The sequence below is a fragment of the Panthera pardus genome, unplaced genomic scaffold (assembly GCF_024362965.1).
Source record: "Panthera pardus isolate Hobbes unplaced genomic scaffold, ASM2436296v1 HiC_scaffold_11, whole genome shotgun sequence".
Classification (NCBI taxonomy): Eukaryota; Metazoa; Chordata; class Mammalia; order Carnivora; family Felidae; genus Panthera; species Panthera pardus.
In genome coordinates, this window is record NW_026526666.1 from 45,318,286 (window position 1) to 45,342,511 (window position 24,226).

General features: G+C 36.8%; 1 long non-coding RNA gene across 1 annotated transcript in view; it reads left to right on the forward strand.

Annotated features, from left to right (window-relative positions):
• The first annotated feature begins 17,794 nt into the window (after positions 1-17,794).
• The window catches only part of LOC109266677 (uncharacterized), a 79,225-nt gene continuing 72,793 nt past the window's right edge, over positions 17,795-24,226 (forward strand). The window contains exon 1 of the long non-coding RNA XR_002079813.2: positions 17,795-18,316. This is a non-coding gene — a long non-coding RNA (uncharacterized LOC109266677). The remainder of the gene's footprint in view (positions 18,317-24,226) is intronic.

Sequence of the window (24,226 nt, forward strand, 5' to 3'; positions counted from 1 at the left end):
GGTGTCCTGAGATCTAAAATGAGTCTCTTGTAAGAGGCATATAGAAGGGCCTTATTTTTTTATCCATTCTGATTCCTTATGTCTTTTGATTGGGGCATTTAGTCTATTATGTTCAGAGTGATTATTTGAAGATATGAATTTAGTGCCATTGTGCTATCTGTAGATTTCATGTTTCTGATGACGTTCTCTGGTCCTTTGTAGCATTTGCTGCTTTCCACTCAGAGAGTCCCCCTTAGAGTTTCTTGCCAGGTTGGTTTAGTGGTCATGAACTCGTTTAACTTTTGTCTATCTGGGAAAGTCCTTATCTCTCCTTCTATTCTGAATGACAGCCTTGCTGGATAATTCAAATATACCTTCTGCCCCCATTTCTCACTCTTATTCTGGGACTCCTATGATACAGATATTGTTTCATTTCATGGAATCACTTAGTTCTCTAATTCTCCCCTCATGATCTAATAGTTTCCTTTCCCTCTTTTTTTCAGCTTCTTTATTTCCCATAAATTTATCTTCATTTCACCTATTTTCTCCTCTGCTTCTTCAATCCTCACTGTCACTGTAAATAGTTTATTTTTGCATCTCAGCTATAGCTTTTTTTTTTTTAATTCATCCTGATTAGTTCTTAGGTCTTTGATCGTTGCAACAAGGGTTACTCTGGTGTCTTCTATGCTTTTATCAAGTCCAGCTATTTGTCTTATGACTGTTATTCTAAATTCTTGTTCAGGTATATTGTTTATATCTGTTTCGAGCAAGTCTCTTGCTATAATATTTTCTTGACCTTTCTTGTTTGAAGAATCCCTCCATCTTGTCATTCTGGGTGAGTTTCTGTCTTTTGAGTGTTTTGAAAGCTTGTTATGTTCCCTGTACCTGAGAGTCATGCTATACTACAAGGGGTCATACATGGTCCAGTGCCTGGTACTTCAGCAAGTGTTTCTGGTGTATCCTGTTGCACTCCGCTGTTAACATTTTGCTGCTCTATCCCACTTGCTCAGTCTTCTGTAGAGCTCCTCCTTGCTTGCAGCTGTAGAGAATTTGGAACTTTTACTAAATGTGTTTTGATTTGTTTGTTGAAATAACCCTGGGGAAAAAAGGTCAGGAAACCCTGATCCCCTTAAAAATAAAAAAAAAAAAATTAAAAAGAGGGGAGAAAAGAAAACCAAATAGAGAATCAAAAACTATAAGGCTGATCCCAGGAAAAAAGAAAGGGAAAAAGAGAATTTAAAAAAAAAGCAGAAGAGAAAAGAAGGAAAAATAATAGATTACAAAAGCCTGATCAAATATATATAATAAGAGTTGTATATATATAATAAGAAATGACAAAAAACGAATCAGAAACTATGAGCCTGATTCCAAAAGAAAAAAATAAGAAGGAGGAAAAAAAGAAAAAAGAAGAGTTGTCTGTTGGTGCCTGGGGTGGGGGTAGTGGCTGTGCTGGTCTGGAGGAGAGGGCAACTGCACTGGGTCTGTCAATCTTGCTCCAATAAATAAGCAGTTTCCAGGCACAGAGGGGCAGGGTTTGGTGTAAGCATATTCTGCCTCCACTGGTGACCACTGTGCTCTCTGAAGTCCCACTGTGTTTGTGTTGGGGGAATAATGGCATCACCTCAATCTCTCCTCCCCAGTGGGGATCTCAACCCACACTGTTCAGGCAGCCCTCATAGACTAGTGAGGGCAGTCAGCTTGCCCTGCACCACAGTTTTCCCATGACTTCTCCTTGGTGCATGGCTGGGATTCAAAACCTGCAGTCTTAAGGACCCTGCGTGGTACAGATCTACTCCTCTCCTCTGGAGTAGAGCCTCTCCACCCTGCTGATGAAAGGCTTTTGGCTGGCACCCGCAGAGTCTTTTGTCATTGGGGAGGCAATCAAACCTCCTCCCAGAGTGCTCCAGGAAGGGGACTTTTCTTTCCCAGTGTGCCCCAGAGATCGCTACAACATTCTATGCACTCTGGGGCCAGCTCCCTCCTCCCCAGGAGTGTGTGCCAAGGCTCTGCTCCACAGAAAGTCACAAACTTCCAAAACCTCAGAGTTTCAGTTCCAAAGGCTGTTTGCAAAAAAAGAACTGGGACACTCAGTACTTCTCGCTCCCTAGTCCATGGCCCAGAGAGGTATTCCTCTTGTGCTAACTTGATGCTGCACTTTTACAACACGTTTCTCTTTCTCTCCCTTTTGTGTCCCCACAGAAAGGGTCCCCTTGCTGTCATAGCTCCACCTTTTTATCTCCCCCAACTCACATACATGCACCTCAGTCCTGCCAAGCTGTCTCTCTCCAACTGTGGACATCTTTCTGCTGTTCCACAGATATATTTCCTGGGTTTTGTAAGTAATCTGACCTCAGTACACCTGTGTTTGAGGGACAAGGAAGAACCTACTTCTCTGCCATCTTAACTACTCCCCTCCACTCAGATTTCTTCTTAAAGAAAGGAGCAAACACTTCACTGAGATTAACTTGCCTAAATGCCAATACTGCTCTGCATGTATACTCATTACCAGTTGACTCATTCATTGAAGTACCATTCATACACATAATACTATTGGATTTATATGGGGCTCGGGATTTCTACTGATATAAAGGAAAATAAAAGGAGTGGCAGGTTTCTAATAGTTTTCCTAAATAAAAGCTCAGATCATAAGGGTAATATTAACTTAGCCCTATTGAATAAGGAGACATAAAATGGAAGCTTTTGAAACCAGTAGAATTTGAACTGTGTAGCCCCAAATTAACAGCTCTATAACCACCATGGCCCACTGGAAAGCTCAGCTCTGGAGGCCCCTTGGGACCATTGTTCTCATTTTATTATAGGATTTGGTCCTAGAAGATGTGTTGAGAGAACTTTTCCTAGGGCGAGGCATTATTGTATGCAGAATGCAAGCTGTTCACTCAGGCTTAGTTGTCCTTTCCTGGTCATGGGAAGTCAGTGAGAGGTATACCTTTCACCACTATAATTCAGTTAATCTGATTGCTGTCTATTTTCAATTTCTTTTAATTAATCTTTTGTCTGTTATTATTTCTTATTAGATTTTTAATTTTATGTTCAGTATAGTTAACATAGTTTTATGTTAGTTCAGGTGTATAGTGATTCAATGATTTTGTGCATTTTTCAGTGCTCATTGTGATAAGTGTGCTCTTTAATCCCTATCACCTATTTGACCCATGTCTCCACCCACCTTCCATCTGATAACCTTCAGTTTGTTCTCTGTAATTAAGAGCCTGTTTCTTGGTTTGTCTCAATCTCTCTCTCTCTCTCTCTCTCTTCCTTTCTCTCTTTTCCTTTATTCATTTCTTTCATTTATTTTTTAATGTGTATTTATTTATTCTGAGAAAACAGAGAGAGAGAGAGAGGGAGTGAGAGAATCCCAAGCAGGCTGTGTGCTGTTAGCACAGAGCCCAACCCAAGGCTCGAACTCATGAACTGTGAGATCATGACCTGAGCTGAAGATGAGTCGGGTGCTCAACCGACTGAGCCACACAGGAGCCCCTGTTTTTTTCCTAAATTCTACATGGGAGTGAAATCATATGGTATCTATCTTTCTCTGAATGACAACATTATACCCTCTTGTTCCTTCCATATTCTTGCAAATGACAATATGTCATATATATATATATATATGTATATATATATGTATATGTATATGTATATATATGTATACATGTACATATATATGTATGTATATTATATATGTACATATACATATATGTATATATGTATATATGTGTATGCATGTACATATACATATATGTATATATGTACATATACATATATATGTATATATACATATGTATATATGTATATATACATATGTATATATGTATATATATGTACATATATATATGTACATATGTATATATATATGTATGTATATATATATATATGTACATATCTTCTTTATCCATTCATCCATTTATGGACACTTGGGCCTCTTCCATAGTTTGGCTATTGGAAACAATGCTGCATGAACATGATGCATGTACCCCATGAATTAGTGCTTTTGTATTCTTTGGGTAAATACCCAGTAGTGCAATTACCGGATTGTAGGATAGCTCTATTTTTAACTTTTTGAGGACCCTACATAGTTTTTTCCACAGTGACTTTACCAGTTTGCATTCACACCAACAGTGCATGAAGTTTCCTTTTTCTCCACATCCTTGCAAATACCTATTGTTTCTTGTGTTGTTGATTTTAGCCATTCTGACAGGCCATTCTGACAGGTGTGAGGTGATATCTCATTGTGCTTTTGGTTTGTATTTCCCTGATGATGAGTGATATTGAGCATCTTTTCATGTGCTTGTTGGCTGTCTGTATGTCTTTGGAGATATGTCTGTCTATGTCTTCTGCCCATTTTTTAATTGGATTATTTGTTTCTGGGGTATTGGGTTGTATCACTTTATATATTTTGTATACTAACCCTTTATCTGATATATCATTTGCAAAGATCTTATTTGCAAATATTTTATTGATTGTTTCTTTTGCTGTGCAGAAGCATTTTATTTTGATGTAGTCCCAATACTTTACTTTTTGTTTGCTTGTTTGTTTGTTTTGTTTCCCTTACCTCAGGAGACATCTGGATAAATGTTACTATCGCTAATGTCAAAGAGATTACTGCCTCTGGTCTCTTCTAGGATTTTTATGGTTTTATGGTTTTAGGTCTCATATTTAGGTCTTTAACTTATTTTGGATGTATTTTTGTGTATGGTGTAAGAAAGTAGTCTGGTTTCATTATTTTGCATGTCACTGTCCAGTTTACCCAACACCATTTGTTGAAAAGACTATTTTTTTTCCATTGCATATTCTTTCCTCTTTTGTCAAAGATTAATTAACCATGTACTTGTGGGCTTGCTTCTGGGTTTCCTATTCTGTTCTGTTGATCTGTGTGTTTATTTTTGTGCCAGTACCATACTGTTTTGATTACTACAGCTTTATATTATAACTTGAAGTCTAGAATTGTGATTCTTCCAGCTTTGTTTTTCTTTTTCAAGATTGCTTTGGCTATTTGGAGTCTTTTGTGGTTCCATACAAATTTTAGGATTGTTTTCTCTAATTCTGTGAAAATCTGTATTTCACTTTGGGTAGTATAGACATTTTAACAATATTTGTTCTTCCAATCCATGAGTATGGAATGTCTTTCCTCCTTTAACTAATCTTATAAGACAATGAAGCAGTAGGAATTTCTTGTTTAATATTCCTAAAACTTATCAGTACTTCTCTTAGGTGACAGCACTTTCTACTTCTTATTATAGTTGTGAATGGCTTCATTGTATGACCACATTTTCTATCACAAAGTGTAATACTATACACACAAAAGCATATGCCACATGTGTTAGCTTACAAATAGCATATAGTCAATAAATGTTTGTCAAATTGAATTACTCTCTTGTGACCTTTAAATTTTCCTCCTCAGAGGATACTTCTCTCTCAGACTTAGTCAGGTCCTTGTTTTGAGTTTTCATATCATCCTTTATTTTCTGACAGACTTTTAAAGATATTAACTAATTAATTGATTGATTAATTTTAGTCCTGTACTTACTATGTGTTTCCTAATAAATTCACGAAGGCAGTTATTGTACCTGTCTTACTGACCACTGTTCCTGAACCTAGCATAGTATCTATAGGTATTGGGATATTTTATAAATGAGCGAAAGATGCTTAACCAATTTCTGCCTCCTTCTAAAGTTACAGAACTAATACTTTATTCCGCTGCCCCATGAAGCTGGTGTGTTTATTCTCTATTTATATCTCTTAATATGTTATATATCTATGTGTATATTACTTACACCCAGCAGGAGAAATCTGGGCCTGCATTTTCTTCCATGGAACAGTCCTTTTTCCCCACTCTGCCTAATAAAGGAGTATTTTGAGAATTAATCATACAGTTAACACAATTTCCAGGGTCCTTGTTTCTGTTTTTCTCTTTAGCTACTCATCTTTTGGCCATTTTCTTGATAATTAATACTTGAAGTATACTTGCTTTGTGAAATGTGTTAGTAGAGGTTTAGGGAAGGACTGATTTTTAAGTTATCTTTGCTATTTCCTTCACTCTGCTATCTTATATAATGGAGCATTGAGTATGTACCTGAGAGGAATGGCCCCAAATAAATCTCATGAGTTTTCCTAGTGTCAAACTTAGATTAAATTAAAAAGTTGGTAAATGCAACTATTAGAGATGTTCAGTTCATATAGTTAGATTGATATTTTTCTACCTGTTATTGTCATATCTCTACTGAAAACCAAAATCTGAGGAAGTGTAGCAGCATTCCAACTGGTCTTAAGGGTTCACTTGGTTCAAACTTATGCACTCCTTGCTTTCTGACCAAATCCCTTGGCCTGCAGCAGAACCGTCCTACTTTCCTTTAGATTTGCAGACTAATGGCCTTGAGGAGTGAAGGACCAGAGTCTCCCGGAAGATAAGGCCTGACTACATTGAAAACAGCTGCCAATGATGCCAGCAAGTCTGTTCAGGGTCATGTCCACATACGAGTAACCACCTGGGCACCTGCTTCTCCTGCACATAGCCCCCTTCCCTTTTTCCATGTCTTCCCCTTTAAAACTCTGTGACTTCACCTGGAAGGGGAAAATGGTCTTTGAGATGTTTGTCTACCATCTTTCCAGGTTGCAAGCTTCCTGAATAAAATAATATTTCCTTTCCCAACATCACTTTTCTTTTGAGTATTGATTTTTGAGCAGTGAGCAGCCAAACCTGATTTCAGAATCAGTTCCATGTCTGGAATTAAACTATATATTTTGAGGAACAAATATTTAAGTTTAGTTATGTACAAAGTAAGGATATAAAGATAGCAAAGCATTCAGAATTCTGTTGAAGTTTACATACAGTTTATTCATAGAACAAAATGTATATATTAATTACACGTTAAATGAAATCTGCCCTTCTCCATCCCACCTAAAATAGAAAAACATGATTTCTTTCTATTTACTGTGGAGAGTCAATAAGAGAAATGTATCCCCTTAAAAAGCTGAAATGCTCCAAATGGGAGTTTCTTTATCTTTGTTATCTTTCTACAGGATGCAAACAACTGGCTTGTCCCCAAGCAATCATGTTGTAATCAGTCAATAACAACAGTAAACAGGGGTCCTACTCTCTCTCCAATATTTCACTCCTCCAATAAAATGATTTGCAGAGTTACTTTAATGGAGTGCTGTCACCAGATTAATGGCCTGGCTTTGAAACTATGTCAAACCCTTGACTGGACATGTTTTTGATAGGTGTCCTGATGTATAGTTACAAGAAAGAACCCATTAGCTTACAACAATGTTGTATTTCTCTGAAGCATTCAAAATTTGCATTTTGTGATAAGCCAAATTATCATATGTGTGCTTCTTTATTTTACAAAAAAAAATGTACTAGCTTTTTGTTTTGTTTTGATTTTCTTCTTGCAAGGTGACATAAAGGTTGTGGAAAACTATGCAGTTTCATGATTCTAGTTTGACAAGATAGAGTAATAAGATCCTTTAAAGTGCAGAATTTTTCTCTCTTTTTATTTTTTTTTTTATTGTTCACACTTTTCTTTCCAATGAATAGTGTATTTGTGTGTGTGTGTGTGTGTGTGTGTGTGTGAATTAAACTTGATTTGCAAAACTAAGGAGCTCTATTTTATGCACAAAGGCCTCAATTCTATATATTTTTTTTAATATCTCAGAATACCTGTTGTCTTTCATGTGTTTTCTGTGTATGTGAGGCATTTCTGTGTTCTGAAGCAAAGCACAGAAGTATTTCTTGTGCTGGGAAGGTTTGCCTTCTGAGGGAGACATCTACTTTAGTCATGCATCTTTGGTGTCCAAGCTTTTAAAGACTGGCCACCTTGTAATGAGGTGCTTTGGGGGCATCGGCAGCTAACGGTATTGGGATGGAGTCCAACATGAGTTTACCTTACACAAAATGTTACTTTTTTGGTATCTGGTAACTTGAGAGCCGTATTCCAGTGAATTGAGATTGGTGAAGTTTATTCTCTAAAATGAGCTTGGGGACAGTTCTGTTGATAGGAATTAAATATCAGGAGTGACCAAATAAATATCTTCCTTTGAAAGATTTGGTTATTTTACTAATTTACCCATTCAGAAAAGCCTTGCTAAGTACCTATTCTGTGAAGGGGGCACTGCTAGGTGTTAAGAATAGAACAGCAAACAAGATAATGTATGATGCTGGCCCTCAAGGAATTTAAAGAGTAGTTGGGAAAACAGAAGGGTACACAGGTAAATATAATAGAGTGGTAAGTGCTATAATAAGAATTAAGCACTGAATGCTGTGGCAATACTTTATGGTAGTGGAAGGCAGCACCTAATCTAGCCTTTGGAGAGTCAAGAAAGTATTATGCAAGAATTAATAGCTCAGTTGGGTTAACCACATGAAATAAAGGGACAATATGGAAAGTGTATTTTGGGCAGAAACAAAATTAAGAGCAATGACCTGAAGACAGAGAAAACAGGGTGAATGCAGAGAATTGAAATTCAGGGGCAACTGGGTGGTTCAGTCAGTTAAGCCTCTGACTTTGGCTCAGGTCATGATCTCACAATTTGTGAGTTCAAGCCCTGTGTCAGCTCAGAGCCTGGAGACTGCTTCAGATTCTCTCTCTCTCTCTCTCTTTCTCTCTCTCTCTCTGCCCCTCTCCCATTCATACTCTGTCTCTCTCTTTGAAAAAAAAATAACAAATTTAAAAAAAAGAAAAGAATTGAAATTCATTTAAATAAGGGCCTGAAAGGCATCAGAACTTGGGACCTTATCCTGACAGCAGTTGTAAGCCATTATAGGGCTTTGAGGAGAGGAGTGATGTAATTGAAAGGGTGATTTAGAAAGATCATTCTGGGTCTAAAGTGGAGAATGGGTTTGAGTGGGACAAGATTGGAGGCAAGAAGCCCATTAGGAGGTTATTAAAATAATCCAGGCAGAAGATAATGAGGCTGGAAGGTAGGTAATGAAAAGGAGATGAATAAGATAGACAGTTGAAGAAACATTACCATTGCAATTTTATCTCTCCACTTGGCTTTGTGTAATGTGGATTAACTAGAGATTTTACCTATATCTATACTATGATGGGATCCCTGGACTTCTAGAAGCCTTAGAACTCTTGATATTAGACAAGGACACTTTTCTAAGAGTTTATGAGCAATTGCTGAAACACTGCTAAAGGAGAATGAACAGGGGATTTATTTGTGGGTATGAATGATGTCATCTCAATCCTGCCACAAATGTAGCACAAAGGAAATCCTAGGAAGGAGGTCGTGGTCTTCGACAATTAAAAGTTCATTAGTATTAAGATGAACGACATTGGAGACTAGTGTTATGGGTTGAATTGTGTCCTCCCAAAAGATGTTGAAGTCTTAACCTCCAACACCCATGAATGTGACCTTATCTGGAAATAGAGTCTTTGCAGATGATCAAGTTAAAATGAAGTCATTAGGGAAGGACTAATCCAACATGACTGTATCCTTATTTTAAAAAAAAGGAAATTTAGACACAGAGACACTGCAGATAGGGAGCACCATGTGAATATTAGAGTTATGTTGTCATGAGACAAGGAACCACCAGAAAGTAGGAGAAAGTACCACATTTGGAGGGAGCATGGCACTCCTGACACCCTAATTTGGGGATTCCTGGGCTCCATAATAAAACAACTGTTTTTTTGACCTTCTCAATTGTGATACTTTGTTATGGCAGCCCAAGAAAGCTAATACAACTAGAAAAAGGAAGATTCCAGCTACACACATATGGGAATTCGCTAGATGGTGGAGTTGTTTAGAAGGGGAAGGCCACCTTAGTCTTCCACAGGCAACTGTTTCCCAGTAGGCCATTCTACCACATGAAATGAGTCCAAAGTGTCAGCAACATATCTGTCAGCATTCAGGGTGTCTTCTCATATTACTTTGTTGATTTATAGGAATAAAACTGTGTTAAACAGCTAGACCTTGATTCCAAAGAAGAGCATTGATTTGCTAGCTCTCCTAATTCTCCTTTACAGGACTCTTGCATTTGACATTGGCTCCTCCATTCATGTCTTATCTTTTTCCTTATCTTCTTTTCTCATTCTAAGCTCTGAGATGTTTTGTTTACTTAGATTAATTTAGGATGGTAATGTCAGTATCTCTCCTTGTGTTTCAGGCTCATTTTCCTTCCACCAAATGCCTTGTATTCTTCTGTCCATGAATTTAAATCATCTTCTGTCCATGAATTTAAAACAGATTGGTGAGTGAAACTGGAAGGCTGGAAGGTGAGGCTGCCCTGGAAGCAAATATCTTTATTTTTCCTTTCTTTCTTTCTTTCTTTCTTTCTTTCTTTCTTTCTTTCTTTCTTTCTTCTTTTTTTTTTGGTGTTTATTTATTTCTGAGAGAGAGAGACAGAGCATGAACAGGGGAGGCACAGAGAGAGAGGGGGACACAGAATCTGAAGCAGAGAGCCTGAGGCTGGGCTTGAACCCACAAACTGTGAGATTATGACCTGAGTTGAAGTTGGACGCCAAACCGACTGAGCCGCCCAGGCACCCCCTTTCTTTTTTTTTTTAATTGAAGAAGTCTTGCCATCTATTCTACTCCAAGAAGAAAAGGAGTTACTGTTATCCAATAATTGCAAGATCTTTCTATATCCTTATACCTTTGTAACTATTATTTTATTGAAGTATGACAAACAAAAGATGCATACATCGTAAGTGTATAGCTTGATAATTTTTGCATGTATACTCACATATGTACTGTCATGTATCCACAGCTCAGATAAAGATGAAGAGTATTTTTAGAAATCCAGAAGCCTTCTTCATGCCCCTCCTCAGATGGTACTCACGTTAAGAATAACCATTTTATTTCTATCATCATAGATATATTTTGCTTTTCGTTGAATTTTTTATATTGATTTTTTTTAATGTTTGTTTATTTTTGAGTGGGAGAGAGAGAGAGAGAGAGAGCCAGGGAGGGACAGAGAGAGAGAGGGAGACACAGAACCTGAAGCAGGCTTCCAGCACAGAGCCTGATATGAGGCTCGAACTCACAAACTGCAAGATCATGACCTGAGTTGAAGTTGGCCACTCAACTGACTGAGTCACCCAGGTACCCTGAATTTTTATATTAATTTTAATCATACAACTTTTACTCTTGTGTCTGACTTCATTCCCGCAGAATTATTTTATAAAATTTATCAATGTTGTCATTATATGAGTAACTTGTCCTTTCTCATTGCTGTGAAATACCATTTTGGCTCCTTATGAACATTAGGTTTTCAGATTTTTTGCTATCATGAATAAAGCTGCTGTGAACATTATTGTACATGCCCTTTATTAAACATTTCTGTTGGGTATATACCCATGGAAGCAGAATTTTGGGACATAAGGTATACATATATCTATCTTATTTATATATTGCCAGACATTTTTCCCAAAGTAATTGAACCAATTTATACTCCCCCAGTGATATAGGAGAGTTCTAGTTGTGCCATAAACTTAACACTCTAGGTATTATCAGTCTTTTAAATTTTGCCAATCCTGGTGGCTGTGTAGTGGTATCTCACTGGGGTTTTAATTTGCATTTATCTGATGATATGTCCATATGATTTAGGTTATCTCTTGCAAATAGTAAATATCTAAATTATTTTGTTCCAATATAACAAACTTTGTTTGCTACTGAGTTTCATCCATTTACATTTATTGTGATTATTTAACTGTATGAATATTTCTACTGTTTTATTTTATGCTTTGCAGGCAAATTGTAACCCCCCCCAAAAAAAGTTTGGGTAGCCATATTAGTATTTGTGTAGTGAAAAATTAATCTACTCAAAGAGAAGACTGGCCTTTGTCCCAGCTCCTGTGGGGTAGCCTCCAAACACTTGGAATTTTCCAAGTAATTGAAATGTCTTTAATATACATCATGGACCCCTTAGACTACAAAGGATAGTTTATGCTAATGAGGTAACTCAGGATAGAGCTGACTATGCTGGAAAGGCCAATCATGAGACTTAAAGATTGAGGCTTTGAGCTACATGATAGCAGCCTGACCTCTGAAGAGTCAAGGAATAGCTGGAGACTGAGTCACAATTGCCTACAAAGTTTAAGCTGCAGTAAAACCTCTGGACATTGAAACTCAGTGAGCTTCCCTCATTGGTAGTTATCTGAGTATTGTCATACTTTAATGCTGAAAGTTGACAAACAAACACTTCATGTTTAGAAACCTATATTTCACTCTATGAACTTTTTTTTTTTTTTTTTTTTTTTTGAGAGAGAGAGTTTGTGAGCAGGGGAAAGGGGCAAGGGGAGAGAGAGAGAATCTCAAGCAATTTGAACTATAGCACATTCAATAAGTTCTGTGAGTCTATTGAGTAATGGAACTTGAGGGTGATATAAGAAAGCTCAAAATAATAGCCAACTGGTCAAAGTGAAGGTAGCTCTAGGGACCCCTGAATCTGTGGCTAGTGTCTAAAGTGAGGGCAAAGCTGTCTTGTGGGCAGGCTGTGTCTTTAACTTGTGAATTTTGGCCTACTGCAGGTAATATTAAATCATATAAAATTAAGATGAAAAATATTATTAAGAATGAAGAGGGTCACAATATAATTATAAAATAATACATTTCTTAGGAAAATATAAACAGTGTAGTAAAAATGGACTTAAAATATAGGAAACAAAACCTGTCCGACAAGATACATTTTTTAATTTATTATTATCCTGGGAGAAATTAATATACTTATACTAATTGATGGATCAGACAGAGAAAAAAACTATGATATAAAAAAATGCAATTAACAACTATTTTGATTCATTTATCTAGTTAGCATTCAGGAACTAAAAAATGCACGTTTTCAAGCATACACAAAAAAATAAAAAATTGACCATGAAGAAAGTCTTAACAAATTTAAAAGAAAACAGTATTATAACTCATAAAAAACTGAGACTATACCCTTTATTCTGTAGAATGTACTTTTTTATCTGTGTTCCTTTTTTTATCTGTGTTCCTTTTTCAAGTACAAGGCATCTGGTACACTAAAGGAAATTGCTTGAGGCAATGGCATTCCCTTCTAATACAGGTATTGTGGGATCTGTGAAAAACCAGGAAGCTGTTGAAGTTTGGCTTCTGAGGCCTGTTAAGTTGATGCTGGGGTTTCATCATCAGTGTGCACTTGTATGTGTGTATGTGTGTGTGTGTGTGTGTGTGTGTGTGTGTGTGTGTGTGAGTGTGTGTCTGTGAATGTGCATGTGACTTACAGTGCATGAGTATGTGCATGTGTGGGTGATTTACTGTCCAAAGTGATCTTACTCTCAACTCTAATGCCTTGGTTTGTTTGTATCTTTTCCTTGACTATCTATCCCTTGACCTTCTTGAGAGGCTGCTGGCATAGCTGTGTCAGTAATTAATCTTAAGGAAAGTCTCATCAATGATGCTGAACAGAATAATGAATCTCAATATGCACAAATGTATAATATTAACATATAGCTTGAGGGTATTGTTCTTTAATTGTCTTTCTTTAACAGAGGTATAATTTATATCAAGACTGCTTCAATTGATCTTACAGTGATTCAAAAAAAATTTAATTGCAGGATGAAATCCATTTGAAGATTGAAAAATGAAAAATGATTCTAGGACCATGACAAAAATCTTGAGAGCTGCCCTTTTATTTATTTTTTTTTTAAAAAGAGCTTCTGACTAGGGTTTGTTTTTGTTTGTAATCTATAAATTCTATACAATATACCAGCACTTCTCAAATTTTAATGTGCATATGTACTACTCAATGATTTTGGTAAAATGCAGATTCTTTTTAAGTGGGTCTGGGAGAGACCTAAGATTCTGAATTTCTTACAAGCTTTTACATGATACTGGGGCTGCCAGCCTGCAGACCACATGTTGTGTGTCAGAGCTCCATACTATACCAAACTATGCTATTCTATACAATTTATGCAGTGATTACACTTGCTTGGATGTTTAACCCTGAATCATTTAAAAATGTTTTGGCAACTAACATATTTTTGAGAAAATCTGAGACAAAAGAGTATTTAAACATGGTGTGTCAACAAATAATGCATATACAATGTAACTATTTGTTTTTAAGTATGCTATATATTTGAGAAGACTATCCAACAAATACGTTCACATACTTCTGTAGAAGAAAGTAGTGCCATTTGTCTTAACTTGATTTTGCAGAGTTTACCAGTAGATGGCAGTACGTATTCAATCTTCTGGGAAGAAAATTTATGTATTAAAAAGAGTAGCCCCTAACATCCAGGAAGTCTTTCTTTTAGTGCTCCCCAAACCCCAAGACAGAATCCAGAACTCTTATTTGCAAAATCACATTTATTTGATATAGGTTCTAAATATTTGCCTTTATTCATTTGAATGTTAATAAATATTTTCATTTCAAGGAATCAGAAAACCATACCTATCAGGTCAGATAAAAAAAAAATAAAGTTAGGAATCTAGTATATAAAGATTTAGTTCACATTTGTGTACTGAGTGTATAGAGGGGGGTAATTCTCTATAAAGTAGGTATCAAATTAAAAAAAACAAATCTGGAAGTAGCTAAGAAGAGGTTCTGGAAACATTATTAAAAGGGAAGAAAGGGTCTATTATAATGGGGGCACAGAGACTACTGCAATGGACCTAAGATCTGTAAGCATTCCAAGATAAGACAAAAAGTGTTCTTCTTTTATAGGGAGGATTAAACAAGGCTAAAAAGAACCAAAAATGTGGGGAAATGGGATGAAAGGGTGGAATTCAAGAGTAGATAAGAATGTTTTATCTTGAGGGTCCTATTGTCAGGCAGAACTGTTAAGGAGTTTTATCTAGTTCAGGGTGAAGGTGGGTCAAAATTTAGGTGCTTGGGGGAAGGAGGGAAGTTTAACATAACTTTGATTTGTAAGCATCTGTTCTGATTGATCAGTGAAGAGAAGCATTTCAGCTCATCATTAATAGGCAAAAAAAAAAAAAAAAAAAGGAATTGGGAGTTTTTGTCTGGTCCTGTCATAGGTAAGAAAGCATCTCACATAGGAGAGCATCTGTGAGTCTTTACCAAACTCAGATGGGGAAGGTTGTCTCTTTGCAGTAAAGCCTGGAACACAAAAGAATTTTTTTTTTTTTTTAATTGCCATTTTCCAGGATCACTGGATTTTGGTAAACTTTCATCATTGTCATAGATAAAAAATCTTAATATGGATTGAAAAACTGTGCAGATAATTTATTTTGATAGTAATTTATTCCTTAAATTTTTATTGGGAATTCAAGCAATGGGTAGCTGTGGGCTCTTGTCCTTAGAGAGCTACAAGCAATAATTAAAAACTCCCCATGGACCTTACTGCATATCCAGTATAGGTCATTTGATAATTATCCAGGTGATTTGGATGAATGGTGAGATTTTTTTTCCTAAATAATCTAGGTTAACAAGCCAAAGTGGGTGCTTAATAAATGTTTGTTGGATAAATGAGTGAATTCTACATTAAACATAAAATTATATATTTACATATTTGATCCAGACTAAATAAGACTTGACCCAAGAGTTAATTTTCCCAAAATGTTTCATTGTTACTTATAAAATCTTCTCAGATGTTCTTTATAAAGTGTAAATGTTTTTCAGGGTGCACATACTTTTAAACTTACATATTCTACTTACTCTGTCTTATAGAGGTATTATGATTTATACCTTTTTCACTTAAAAACCAAGGTTTATAGACATAAACTGAAAGAATGAAAGAATACTTCACGTCCTGGCCCTAAGATCAGGAAGAACCTTTCCTGCCATCTACTTACAAAGGAGCTGTTGTTAGCGAAGAATGAAAGCCTGGGATTTATCATGCATATTTAGACACTTAGTATATGTTTTTTCTTATAACACCCTTAACAATTATGTAGGATCACTGGGTTCTGCTAAAGTTATGTAACAAAATTCTTAAAGATTTAAGATAGCTTCCCAAGCTCACATAACTGTGGGAAAACAAACAAAAAACTAAATAGACCCCACAGTGGTGGCAGAGAGAGCTTTGAGTACATTGTTTTGATCAAAATTTGTTAGTGAATAATTGCTCTGTTCCTGGTATAGGGTTATGTGCTGGGAAGTGCAAGGCTGAATAAAAAGTGGTCCCTTGAATATGTAGCATATAAAAGAACCAAGTGATGGTGCCCTAATGGTATTCTGAGTACGAGGTAAGCAACAGAGAGGAGAGGTTAATTCTACAAAGGAAGAAGGTAGCTGTCAAGAAAGACTGTGGCAGAGACAACTAGATGTTCTCTGAAAAATTTGAATCCCTACTTTCACAGCATGAAGTAGGTCCTGGGAGAGGAGTCTACAGCCAGGAACTGCTTTTTCCAGTCCCCTCTGCATCCAGAGGGGACTCACCAATAAGTGTTCTCACCAATAAGAAGGTTGCCCAACAGAAAGTGAGCAGAAGTGATGTGTTCCACTTCTGGGCTTGGTCTCTCCACTCTTCTTGCTTTTACTGACTAGAAGCAGAAACCTCTGAGGCCCCAGTGGATGATGAAGACACTAGATGGAAGGAACATACATCCCTGAATCACAGTGTGGAAAAAAGGTCTCTGCCAATAGGAATATTGTTATGCAGGTAAAAAATAAAATTATATTATTTTAAGCCATTGAAATTTGGGAATGTACTTGCTCTAGCAGTTATTATCACACTAATGACTTAGTAGTTACTCCAAACTGCATTAAGACAAGTTAGTTTACATAGGCCAAATAATTTTAAGTTGCAAGGAACCTTATGTATCTCTCCAAATTTTTATTTTATACAGCAAGATATATGCCTACAAAAGACCCAAGGACACATTGCTAATTAGTGATGAACTTAGGCCTAGAATCCTAGGCTTTCCTACTGCAATGTCCTTTTAAGTGTGTGTGTATGTATGTTATGACATTTTTATATAACACTTGTGTAAATCACCCAATTTAACTTTTTACAATTGACTTTAAGCCCATTTCTCTATATTGAATGACCTGAGAACAACTAGCACTAGTCATGGTTTTTCCTTATAATCACCTGCTCTGTGGATGAAGACAGCTAGTTTTCATTCATATCTTGATTTTAAGCTAAAATGTATAATTCCTTGAATTACTTCATTATCTTAGCTGAATCCTCTTAAAATCCATCCTGTATCTACTGTATCTTTTCTAAAATGAGGAGTTGCTCGGTCGAGAGAATATTAGGCTGGAAATAAAAATTATACTCCAACAGCTGTGGTATACCTATTTATTACATGTGAGTCTGGTAATAGTCTTAAGCAATGTACATTTCCAGTAACGTGGCAGAATGGCATTTCATGATCTACTTCTTGATGGGTGGGGACTATCTATAGATAGTCATATGACTAGTTTTATTCACTGACTTGTGAGTAGAAGCAGCATGTGTTACTTCCAGGGCATAGCTAGTATTGTTCCAGAACACTTTTTTTTTTTTTTTTCCCCTTTAGCACAGAGATAACCAATGTTCAAGACTGTGGCTGCTCTACCAAACTTTGTCTTTGGATAGATATGGATCCCCCCAACCCCAACCTATGGTGGACCTGTAGCAGGAACAACAAACAAGCCTTTGTTTTAGGTCTTTCAATCTTGAGGTTATTAAGACAGCATAACCTAACCTATCCTGACTGAAATGACACAATATTATCAGTGTGACCTTGAAAAATTCATTAAATCTCTTAGATTTCAAGCCTGTAATTTGGAAATTAACTGTTACTTGGAGATTCAGTTAGATAATGATTGTGAAAAATACTAGACTAGGAGTCAGAAAGTCTGAGTTTTGCTATTTACTCTGTCATTAACTGGTATAATTGGGGGGAATTATTCCTTCTCTCATTTATTCACAAAACGTTTATTAAGCACCTACTGTGACAAACTGCTAGAAGACAAGAATTAATAAAACATAGTTCTTGCCCTCATAAGAGCTCACAGGCTGCATGGGACAGACAGATTAAAAATATATAGAAATGTGTTAAGAGGTATAGTAGAGGTAAGTGCAGGTTATTACGAGAAGCCCAGAGGAGACTATTGGCTCGCTCTACAGGGGAGTAAGGGAAAGCATCACAGAGAAGACATTTCAAATTGAACCTTTTTATTTAAAAAGGTGGCATTTCCAGCAGGAGGAATGACATATGAAAATATTTTACATAAAAGGACAATCCCTTTTATTTCTTTAACTCTGACATATCTAGCTTCTCTTTCCTTGTCTTCTTTCTTCTCTTCTCTTTTTATTTTTACTTATTTTTTATTTTCTCTTCTGGACAGGGGCATACAGTGGTACTTCTGGTGTTTGTCAAGGTATCATTATGGTTCACTTCTTAAAAATCCAAGAATCCTTTGGGCATTATCTGGGACTTAGAAAAAGAAGGTAAAAAGAAGGTAAATTTTTTTTCTTTATTAAAACATTCAGCTCTATATACATCGTAGCCAGGGAATATAAAGCAGGCTTTATACATTGCATATAGAAAAAAAAATTTCCTTAAAGTGGTTTTATTCTATTATTTCCAATGCCCTTATAAAAGGCTTCTGGGTGTGTAGGTATATAAGTATCTCTGTGTGTATAAATGTATGTATATATATATGTGTGTGTGTGGGTGGGTGTGTTTCAGCAGTTACTCACCCCAAACCTACAGGAAGATTTAGGAGGTATACTGGTATCTCACACTGCCATGCAGATTGTACAGAAGAATACATATGATGGGCCAACACATTTCTTGGAGCTTTTCTGATGTACTCCCTACAGCTAAGGCCTCATGGTTTGAAAGCTGGAGCAACTTCAATGACTACAGATGGGCCAGTGTCTCTAGGGCTGGGGTACGGTGGGGTGAATACTTACCCGGGGCACAGTGAAGAATCCAATTCTTTCAGAGGGAGAGAAGAGAAAAATCTTTCAGGATGGGAAGCAAGGCTAGGAACAAAGGCATCAAGGATTCCTTTTCCTCAGACACTAGGAACCATTATACATAGCTTCTAAACCTGTTATCTCTTTATTTTAACTATTCCAGTTATGGACACTGCAATAAAGTTTGTTACATACACAAGACTTTTTGTAGTGACTGTTATGGAGAATTAAGGGATGGGTGCATAAAGGAAGGAATGGCTGTCCCCATATCATTTTCAGTGCAGTTATTACTGCAGTGGCAACCTTACATAGAGGAACACAGCATCCTATAGTATCAGGTGGTACCCAGCCACAGAGTGAATGACAGAGTTAGAGCTGAGTGTAGGCAGGAAGCCATATCTCATAAAGTAGCAACAGCCAATGGGATGACTCAGAATTAGGACAAGGCATTTTCACTTTTCCCCAAATATACTAGACAAATAGGGGCTCACATTCTAACTTCATAATATGGAACTACCTGTCATGTTTGTGTTAAAAGCTAATATTTCTGTGTGGCAATAGCCCAGGATCTGTGGGGGGTGGCAGACCACAAACACATACATAAAGCAGGAAAGGGAGCTGAAACATGAGGAAGAATTACACCGAGGAAAGCTAATGGGGTTCATGCTCATCCCACATGGTAGTGGTGAGCTACTGAGAATTTCGTGCAAGGGAAATCATAGTAAGATTTGTGTTTTGTAAAGCAATCTCCAGTAAACATACTGAAAGTGGATCAAAATCAGGAATACAGGAGAACCTAATACAGAAACAAACAAAATTTTGCTACTGCATTTGTAGCATCTGGAGCAGTGTGTGTCTGCAGAAGGTGCACAGAAATATTTGTGGCATGAAAGAGTGAAGGCAATGATGCGGACTTGAACTACCTCAGTGGCTATGAGTTAGTGAGATGCTCAGGATACAAAAATACAAGGCACTTGGATCACTGATTGGATATAGGATGAAAAGAAGAGGAATTTTAAGATGACCTAGATTTCTGGTTTGGATGAATTCTGGTGCCTCTAACTAAAAAGAGAAATCATAGGGAAAATAATTTTGTCTAATTAGAGCTTAACTTTACCTAATTGGAGCTTAACTTCCTTATTTTTTAAATAAGGAAGATAAAGTAGGAAGTCTCTAAGTTGTCAGGTAGATCCAACAGTTTATGATTTGATGATTCCAAAACAATTAGTAAAAGAAAGTAAACTGCTATGAAAGAATATATTATGGGTAGAAATATTGGCTTTCAACAATGCAGTATTATAACAGGGGCCCAGTTAGTGCTGAATAAAGAAAGATGACTATTTGTAGGCCCTTGCTTGACCTTTTATTTTTTAACATTCTAGTGTCTTGTCTAGTGTTTGTTTGTTTTCAGAGAGCATTATACAGCTTCTGCTTCTGCTTCTGCTTAACTTATGAGCTACTATGATCTCAGCCCATTTTGTCTTCTTTTGTTTTATCCTGTAATGTCTTTCCTTATAGTCTTTTTTATAAAAAAATCATTCAGTGCACACTTGTGTGTTTTGTTTGTTTCTTTTTGAGAGAGAGAGAGAGAGTTCCTGCACCAGCTGGGGAGGGGCAGAGGGAGAGAGAGAAAGAGAGAGTTCCTGCACCAGCTGGGGAGGGGCAGAGGGAGAGAGAGAAAGACAATCCCAAGCAGGCTCCATGCTGTCAGCACAGAGCCTGATGCAGAGCTCTATTTCATGATCATGAGATCATGACCTGAGCTGAAATCAAGAGTCAGACACTTAACTGACTGAGCCACCCAAGCGCCCCAGTGCACACTTGTGTTTTGATCCTAATTTTCTTTCCATCTGCTTTTTGTTAACTTACAATTCTTTACCTATTCCTAAGATATTAGCAATTCTACTTGGCATCATCTGAAAATGCATTGGTTTTATTCTTAAATATGTCTTTGAAAGCATTTATAAAGATAAAGTGTTCACTGCTTCTTTTTTTTTTTTTTTTTAACTGTTTATTTTTGACTGAGAGAGAAAGTGCAAGCAGGGGAGGTGCAGGGAGAGAGAGACAGAGAATCCCAAGCAGGCTCTGTGCTGACAGTGAAGAGCCTGGTGCAGGGCTCAAACTCATGAATTGTGAAATCATAACCTGAGCTGAAATCAAGTCAGATGCTTAACCGACTGAGCCAGCCAGGCACCCCCCCCCCCCCGCCACTTCTATAGTAACAACAAACAAAGTAAAATAATCACGGTAAAAAATTTCCATTCACAGTACCAACTAATGTAAAACATATACACTAACTTTAATAAGAAATTCATGTGATATTTTACTGAGAGGCATGAAAGAATTCTTGAGTAAATGAAGCAATATGCCATATTTCTAGTAAGTCTGAATGTTGTCAAAATGTCAACTTGTCTAACCTTATATTGTAGGTTTAATGTAATTAAAATCAATTTCCAATTAGAATTTAACTTGATGAAATTATCTAAAAATTCTTGTGGAACAGTTCTCAGAAATAAATAAGACAAAAGAAAAATGCGGAACTTACATTAGAATCATTATAAAGTATGTAACTAGACAAGAATGTAAGGTGTCTTTATTTGGGATCTCTAGGGACAGAGCCTATGATGAGTATTCATGTACAAGTGACTTATTAAGGGGATGTCTCAGGAGAAACCTGTGAGGGGCAGGGTAAACAGGATACAGAAAGGAAAGAAATCATGCATGGATGTAGTTTAGATTATGTATTTTCAGTGGGACAGTATTACCTGACGCTAAGAATCAGATTATCTTGTTTCAAAATGGGTTGAGTATGGCAGACAGAATTCTGCGATGGTGTCCAAGATTTCCACCAACTGGCCTAAATTTCCTACTTCATTCTGTCCCCTTGAGTGTAGGTGGGACGTGAGAATCTAATAGGGCAATTACTTTCTTGGTTAGGTCATACTATAGAAGGTTCTGCTTGTTTTGAAGAAGTAAGTATCAATGTTGTGGCAGCTTTACTAGGACCTGACAGTGGCCTCTAGTTACAGAGAGTGGCCCACCACCAACAGCCATGAAGGAAGAGGTCTCAGTCCAAAAACTTCAGGAGACTGAATTCTTCCGACAACCTGGAAGAGGACCGCAAACTACAGATGAGAACACAGCCCCAGAGGATTCTTTGCTTATAACCTGGGAAGACCCTAAGGTCTTCCTTACCCATCCAACCATACTCTGACGACCTGACACATGGAAACTGTGAAATAACAAGTTTGTGTTGTTTTAAACCACTAAATCTCTGGTTCATTTTTACAGAGCCAGAGGAAATTAATACATGGGGCAAATAAACTTAGGTATAACTTTCTCCTTTAAGAAAGGGAACTATTAACTGGGAGTGGCTTGGCCGAGGATACTGATCCTATCTACCTCTGCAATTTCAGATAGTAGAGGTTTTTAATGAATTTGTACCCAGAGACTATCTCACTCTTTAAATCTGTTCCTTGCTAGAGTCTCCTCTATCAGGGCTAAGAGTATGTGGGAGTAGTGAGAGGGAACCGTGCTTGGAGGCCAACTAAATTGCAAGAATTATGTTTAGAGGCTTTCTATTGTGTCCTCATATTATCTTCAAATATACATGGAGAGGGAGGTACTGGCTCCCGATGTCTTATACAAGGAAACAGATGCAGAGATACTTAGTAATTTTGGAAAAGACAATGTAGGTTATCAAGAGCCCATCTCCAGGGGCCCTGCTGACTTTTATTGTCTCCTCTCTGCTTGTAATGTCACGTTTACCTTCCCTAAGCATCCACCTTTCATTCCTCAGCTGTCACTAGAGCAAATAACGAATATCTGTGGCAGATCAACTGGCAACCCAGTTTATACATAATTATTTTATACTTTTTGAGAATAGAGTGAAAAAATAGCAACTTTGTTAATAAATAGGAATAAATTGTATACAATTATACAGTTTAAAATGTCTAAGAAATTTTCTTCAGGGTGGAGATTATACTATCGGTCATCCATTAGTTGGTTCAAAAGTGCTTCTAAGTGTCAAGGTAAAGCCTGATATACAAGTACTTAGTACAATGCAAAGTGATTTCCCAGCCAACATCTGCTGGGAAAATCCCAGTTGCTTTTGGTATTGTACTCTGCAAGTTGTCTTAGACTGTACTCTGTGAACTTATGTGTTTTCTGAGGGTTAATTTTTAAAAAAATAGAAATAATGCCTAAAATCATCAGTAATATTTCAGGGAGGCTCAGAGCCATTGAAGCAATTGGAGTCAAGATGAAAGTTATCAGCCAGAATGAAAAGGACTAAGGGATCACAGACATTGGCTGCATTCTCTCCTTAGAGAAGGCTTCATCCAGAACAATACTCACACTGCTGCCAAAATGAATGAAATTGCTAAATCTGGAATATGACAAAGACTTTGAATGCCATTTAATGAAGAAGGTGGAGAAAAATAGATCTATTGGATATAGACAAATGCTATCTAATGCTTGATTAGGCATTGTCAGTAAGGTTTTTTTTTTTATTTTATGAATGCATAATTTTAGATACCTGCTTTTTTCTATAAATTATTTAGTTACTCTTCATATTGATGTTGTACTAAAAATGGACATGCTGACTTTTTTCTATTTACTATGACATCTATTGCTTTCCCTTTATTATGATACATTTTATTATGTGCTGGAATCATCCACCACTTTTCAGGAATTTGTATAAATAATGAAACTCATTTTTTACTCCAAAACTTCTTATAAAAGGACTTGAGGTGTTCCATAAGCCAGATTCACCCAACTTTGTCACTCACCCTCATTATTACCAACCCTAACCTTGCCTTTTCCAACTCCATCCAGACCTGCCATCTCTCCCCAATATCAGACTCTTACAGAAGTTTTAGAGAACATAAGAGGATAATAATGAATTTGAGGCCAAAGGATGAAAGACCTACCAAATGAGAAGCAGCCTGAAACAATAAGTTCCATGATTAGTGGCAGTATTTAGAACTAAACACATATGTGAATAAAGAGAGACAATATGGCAATAAAAAGTTCTGACTAGGAATTAAATGGCCTGGATTTTAATCCTAATTCTGCGACCTCTTAGCAAGCTAAACTACTATAACAAAACAAAACAAAAAAAAAACCTATAAAATACAGTGACTTAAACAAGATAGAATTGTTTTCCTTTTTTACTTAATGTGTCATAGATGAATGTTCAGGAATGACAAGATGGCTTTGTCATTTTTAATATACAGCTTCCCACATTGCTCACATTGCCATTTTCAAGTTAGAAAAAAAGAAGGAAAAAGAACAGGGCAAGATATTTTGTGTTTAAAAGAATCAGGGATTGCCTGGGTGGCTCAGTCTGTTGAATTTCCAACTCTTGATTTCAGTTCAGTTCAATTCATGATCTCAGGGTCGTGGGATTGAGCCTCATGCTGGGCTCTCCCACTTCCCTTCTCCTC